Source organism: Lethenteron reissneri, chromosome 24 (genome assembly GCF_015708825.2).
Source record: "Lethenteron reissneri isolate LAM-NWPU_2019-01 chromosome 24, ASM1570882v1, whole genome shotgun sequence".
Lineage (NCBI taxonomy): Eukaryota > Metazoa > Chordata > Hyperoartia > Petromyzontiformes > Petromyzontidae > Lethenteron > Lethenteron reissneri.
This window is the reverse complement of record NC_083802.1, coordinates 304,155-311,095: the sequence shown is the minus strand read 5'-3', so window position 1 is coordinate 311,095 and position 6,941 is coordinate 304,155.

The following is a 6,941-nucleotide window of genomic DNA, read 5'->3' as shown; positions in this document are numbered from 1 at the left end:
GTACAGCTGGTGGTGCATCTACCGGTCATCTCAGTCAGCCAATCCATGGCACCTGCAGGGTCTGTCCCGTGACCTCCTGCACCTAGCCTGGCAAAGTAGGAGGGTACAGCTGGTGGTGCATCTACCGGTCATCTCAGTCAGCCAACCCATGGCACCTGCCGGGTCCGTCCTGTGACCTGCACCTAGCCTGGCACAGTAGGAGGGTACAGCTGGTGGTGCATCTACCGGTTATCTCAGTCAGCCAACCCATGGCACCTGCCGGGTCTGTCCTGTGACCTGCACCTAGCCTGGCACAGTAGGAGGGTACAGCTGGTGGTGCATCTACTGGTCATCTCAGTCAGCCAACCCATGGCACCTGCAGGGTCTGTCCCGTGACCTCCTGCACCTAGCCTGGCACAGTAGGAGGGTACAGCTGGTGGTGCATCTACCGGTCATCTCAGTCAGCCAACCCATGGCACCTGCCGAGTCTGTCCCGAGACCTGTCAGCGGCGAGCCTTTGACACTTCACGTGATGGCCTCAAAGTGCACCTGGCCTGGCACAGGCGCCGTGGTGACCTCACCGGCACTTGGTAGCGAATGTCGAGTGTGTTGGTATTGATGATGCAAGGTGACGCTTCTGTGTCCAGGTCGACTCATCGTTACACAGGTTTATTGTCCCCCCCCCGCCGCACCTCTGATTAGCACGGTTGGCTACGTACGGTGCGAAAAAAGTTCAACATCCAGACATACACAGAGACCCATAGACTCGCACAGAGACCCATAGACTCACACAGAGACCCATAGACTCACACAGAGACCCATAGACTCACACAGAGACCCGTAGACACACAGAGACCCATAGACTCACACAGAGACCCATAGACTCAAACAGAGATCCATAGACTCACACAGAGACCCATAGACTCACACATAGATCCATAGACTCACACAGAGACCCATAGACTCACACAGAGACCCATAGACTCGCACAGAGACCCATAGACTCGCATAGAGACCCACAGACTCACACAGAGACCCATAGATTCACCCAGAGACCCATAGATTCACACAGAGATCCATAGACTCACACGGAGACCCATAGACTCACACAGAGACCCATAGACTCACACAGAGACACATAGACTCACACAGAGACCCGTAGACACACAGAGACCCATAGACTCACACAGAGACCCATAGACTCACACAGAGACCCATATACTCACACAGAGACCCATAGACTCGCACAGAGACCCATAGACTCGCATAGAGACCCACAGACTCACACAGAGACCCATAGATTCATGCAGAGACCCATAGATTCACACAGAGATCCATAGACTCACACGGAGACCCATAGACTCGCACAGAGACCCATAGACTCGCACAGAGACCCATAGACTCGCACAGAGACCCATAGACTCACACAGAGACCCATAGACTCACACAGAGACCATACTCACACAGATACCCATAGACTCGCACAGAGACCCATAGACTCGCACAGAGACCCATAGACTCACACAGAGACCCATAGACTCGCACAGAGACCCAAAGACTCACACAGAGACCCAAAGACTCGCACAGAGACCCAAAGACTCACACAGAGACCCAAAGACTCGCACAGAGACCCATGTGTGTGTGTGGATTATGTGTGTGTGTGGATTCTGTGTGTGTGTGTGGATTCTGTGTGTGTGTGGATTCTGTGCGTGTGTGTGGATTCTGTGTGTGTGTGGATTCTGTGTGTGTGTGTGGATTCTGTGTGCGTGTGTGTGTGGATTCTGTGTGCGTGTGTGTGTGTGGATTCTGTGTGTGTGGATTCTGTGTGCGTGTGTGTGTGGATTCTGTGTGCGTGTGTGTGTGTGGATTCTGTGTGTGTGGATTCTGTGTGTGTGTGGATTCTGTGTGTGCGTGTGTGTGGATTCTGTGTGTGTGTGTGGATTCTGTGTGTGTGTGTGGATTCTGTGTGTGTGTGTGGATTCTGTGTGTGTGTGTGGATTCTGTGTGTGTGTGGATTCTGTGTGTGTGTGGATTCTGTGTGCGTGTGGATTCTGTGTGTGTGTGCGGATTCTGTGTGTGTGGATTCTGTGTGTGTGGATTCTGTGTGTGTGTGTGTGTGGATTCTGTGTGTGTGGATTCTGTGTGCGTGTGTGGATTCTGTGTGCGTGTGTGTGTGGATTCTGTGTGCGTGTGTGTGTGGATTCTGTGTGCGTGTGTGTGGATTCTGTGTGTGTGTGGATTATGTGTGTGTGTGTGGATTCTGTGTGTGTGTGGTTCTGTGTGTGTGGATTCTGTGCGTGTGTGTGGATTCTGTGTGTGTGTGGATTCTGTGTGCGTGTGTGTGTGGATTCTGTGTGTGTGTGTGGATTCTGTGTGTGTGTGGATTCTGTGTGCGTGTGTGTGTGGATTCTGTGTGCGTGTGTGTGTGGATTCTGTGTGCGTGTGTGTGGATTCTGTGTGTGTGTGGATCCTGTGTGTGTGTGGATTTTGTGTGTGTGTGGATTCTGTGTGTGTGTGGATTCTGTGTGTGTGTGTGGATTCTGTGTGTGTGTGTGGATTCTGTGTGCGTGTGTGTGTGGATTCTGTGTGTGTGTGTGGATTCTGTGTGTGTGTGGATTCTGTGTGCGTGTGTGTGTGGATTCTGTGTGCGTGTGTGTGTGGATTCTGTGTGCGTGTGTGTGGATTCTGTGTGTGTGTGGATCCTGTGTGTGTGTGGATTTTGTGTGTGTGTGGATTCTGTGTGTGTGTGGATTCTGTGTGTGTGTGTGGATTCTGTGTGTGTGTGTGGATTCTGTGTGTGTGTGTGGATTTTGTGTGTGTGGATTCTGTGTGTGTGTGTGGAAATCTGTGTGTGTGTGGATTCTGTGTGTGTGTGGATTCTGTGTGTGTGTGTGGATTCTGTGTGTGTGTGTGGATTCTGTGTGTGTGGATTCTGTGTGTGTGTGTGGATTGTGCGTGTGACACCGAGCCACCGGAAGAAATTCCACATTCCTCTGGTGGGGACCAGTTGGTTGTATCCGCTCGTCGGCCCTTCCCCCCCCCCCCCCCCGGCTGCCATTCCTTCCCCACTCTCGACCCAACATCGTCCGCATCTCCCGATTAGCCCAGTTGGCTACGTACGGTGCGAAAGAAGTTCAACGTACAGTACCACCACGCCCGGCCGCCTTTGTCTCGCCCAGCGGCGATGTTTACACACCGCATCAGGTACCTCATTTGAGGCCGAGTCGACCTAGAAGAGGGCCAGGACCGACTCGGCGAGCACCACCACCACCACCACGCTCCGTCTTTCCGCGTTCTCTAATTTATTTTCCCCCCCCTCCCCCCCCCCCGAATTGAAATGCAAATGTGTTAACTCGTCCCCACGCTGCACGCGCCTGATGATTGTTACACACGTCCAGCGCTGACGCGCCCGGCCACTTTGTCCGCGTCAATGGGGCCGATTGAAGTTTGACGTCTGGGAAACCCGCCGGTCGATCACGACGTGTCAACATCGTCGCCACCGGGGAGACAAAGGCGGCCGGGCGTCCGTGGTTGCTGATCCAACCCACCACACCCACCTCGTGTGCCGCAGTGACGGCCTTCGTAGGTGCTGCTGCTCGCTAACAGCACTTGCCCCGACAGTCTGTGAGAGGCTACACGGGGGATCTTTGTCTTTGTCTCCTTCACAGGCGCTGCTGCTACTCGCTAACAGCACTTGCCCCGACAGTCTGTTGGAGGCTACACGGGGGACCTTTGTATTTGTCTCCTTCATAGGCGCTGCTGCTACTCGCTAACAGCACTTGTCCCATCAGCCTGTTAGAGGCTACACGGGGGAGCTTTGTGCGTGTGCACGCGCTCCACGTGACGCGGACAGCAGCGGCGCTAATTGGCTGAGCGCGTCACGTGGCACGCGTTCAACAATCATCGGGCGCGTGCAGCGTGGGGGGTGGAGGGCGAGTTAATTGCGTGTGAATTCTAGATTTGAAGCTTTCGTGACTGCAAGTATTCACATTCTTAGGTTTTTTTCGGTAAAGTCACGTAGGTAAAAAATTAAAATTAATAAAAGTAAAAAAAATCACGACGTTTCGGAGGCAACACAAGCTTCCGTCTTCAGGTGGAACCGTCACAGCACGCTTGCTGTATCAAGTAAAAATAAGTATAACCCGTAAAAACAAAGTTTTTCACTATAAATCCTTTATATGCGTGGCGGCTAGAGTCCTCTCGTCCTCTGGCTTGAGATGGCTGCCACCTATGGGTCAGATGATTGCATTGCACCATTAAGCAATTGGTAATTAAATATAATATTTTTGTCCTAAAAAGTGTAAAATTTTCGAAATTTTTTTCACGAACATTAATTGTCACGCACAACGAGTCTGTGTGGAAAATGTCGGCTCGACTGGATCACGAGAAGTGGGTTAAAAAACGACCGAAAGATAAGCCAGCAAGCGAATTTAATATAAAGGATTTTTAAAAAACCTAAGAATGTGTGTGAATTGAATGGGGGAAGAGGAGTGACATGTCTGTTGATATCTCTGAGAGACGGAGCGTGCTGGTGGCGGCGGTGTGTTTTAACGTATTGGTTTGTTGATATATTTTGCAAGGATTATTGTATCATTGTTTGTACTTGGGAGGAACGCAAACAGAGATGACGAAAAATATAACAAACATTGTTGATGATTTGTACGACGACTCGACGTGTCTTTGTAAAAGTTTACCGTTCGTTTTGTGTGTGTGTGTTTTACATGCATATAGCACTCCTCTCAATGCTTGACTTGTTCAATGTCAAAGATGTTAACTACCGCGTCTGGTCTACAGGAGGTCGTGGGTTCGATCCCGACCCTAACGACGCCTGCTGCTGCTGTATATTTGGAGTTTGTGTCTCTCTCTCTCTCATCATCATCACGGTGGCTCGGAGATGTTAACTACCTCGCCTGGTGTGCAGGAGGTCGTGGGTTCGATCCCGACCCTGATAATGTCTGCTGCTGTATATTTGGAGTTTGCGTGTCTCTCTCCCTCTCATCATTATCACGGTGGCTAGGAGATGTTAACTACCTCGCCTGGTATACAGGAGGTCGTGGGTTCGATCCCGACCCTGACGATGCCTGCTGCTGTACACTTGGAGTTTGTATGTTTCTGTCTCTCATCATCATCACGGTGGCTAGGAGATGTTAACTACCTCGCCTGGTGTACAGGAGATCGTGGGTTCGATCCCGACCCTGACGACGCCTGCTGCTGTATATTTGGAGTTTGTGTCTCTCTCTCTCTCATCATCATCACGGTGGCTAGGAGATGTTAACCCCCTCGCCTGGTGTACAGGAGGTCGTGAGAGAGGAGACACTCGGGGGGGAGGGGCTGGGAGAGGAGCTGGTGGTAGTGGGGGAAGGGGCGGGGTAGTGGGGGGGGTAGTGGTGGGGGGCTGGGAGAGGAGCTGGTGGTAGTGGGGGGGAGGGGCGGGGTAGTGGGGGGGGGGTAGTGGGGGGGGGGCTGTGGGGGAGGAGGGCTGTGGGGGAACTCGAGTAGAGGACGCGTTGGAGGCTATTTTGAGCCATCGGCACGAACCCATCACGGGGCCTTACTGGGACATGGTGGGCCCGGGTGTCTGTGTGGTGTGTCTGAGTGTCTGTGTGGTGTGTCTAAGTGGTGTGTCTGTGTGTCTAAGTGGTGTGTCTGCTGCGTGGTGTGTCTGTGTGGTGTGTCTGTGTGGTGTGTCTGTGTGGAGTGTCTGTGTGGAGTGTCTGTGTGGTGTGTCTGTGTGGTGTGTCTGTGTGGAGTGTCTGTGTGGAGTGTATGTGTGGAGTGTCTGTGTGGTGTGTCTGTGTGGTGTGTCTGCGTGGTGTGTCTGAGTGGTGTGTCTGAGTTGTGTGTCTGTGTGGTGTGTCTGTGTGGTGTGTCTGCATGGTATGTCTGCATGGTGTGTCTTTAAGACAACGGCCTCGGCCATCGGTAGTTTCATTGACCGCGTGTCTGTCCGTCTGCCTGTCCGTCTGCCTGTCCCCCCAGCCGTGTCTTACAAAAGGCAGCCGTCATTCTACGAATGATCGATCGGGTGACTCGGCTCGACTTGCCTGCGACTGACTGACTCACTGACTGACTCACTGACTGAGTCGCTGGCTGGCCGGTCGGCTGACCGACTGACTGACTGACTGGCTGACTGACAGACTGACTGACTGTCTGACTGACTGGCAGACTGACTGGCTAACCGGCTGACTGACTGGCTGACTGACTGACTGGCTGACTGACTGACTGGCTAACCGGCTGACTGACTGGCTGACTGACAGCGCTGACTTGTGGCTGGCCGTGGCGATGTTGGCCTCAACGAGGCGCCTCCTCCACGACTCGTGAGCTCCTCGAGTCCCACGACCCCACAGCCCCTGGGCCGCAGCAGCAGCAGCCGCAGCAGCAGCAGCAAGCAGCAGCAGTAGTAGCAGTAGTAGTAGCAGTAGTAGCAGCAGCAGCAGCAAGCAGCAGTAGTAGCAGCAGTAGTAGCAGTAGTAGCAGCCGCAGCAGCAGCCGCAGCAGCCGCAGTAGCAGTAGCCGCAGCAGCCGCAGCAGCAGCAGCAGCAGCCGCAGCAGCAGCAGCAGCAGCCGCAGCAGCAGCAGCAGCAGCCGCAGCAGCAGCAGCAGCAGCCGCAGCAGCAGCAGCAGCAGCCGCAGCAGCAGCAGCAGCAGCCGCAGCAGCAGCAGCCGCAGCAGCAGCAGCAGCCGCAGCAGCAGCAGCAGCCGCAGCAGCAGCAGCAGGAGCAGCAGCAGCAGCAGCCGCAGCAGCAGCCGCAGCAGCAGCCGCAGCAGCACATGGGGTGAGTTCGTCTGGCAACGTCCTACCGGTAACATTCAGCCAATCGTGCTTCTGTTATGGGGGGGGGGTCGATAAAGTAGAACAAAATTAGTACCGCTTTGTATGTACGTGCATTGAACTTCTTTCGCTCCGTATGTGTCCAACCGCGCTAAATCGTGCGGGAGGGACGGACGAGAAACTATGGGTC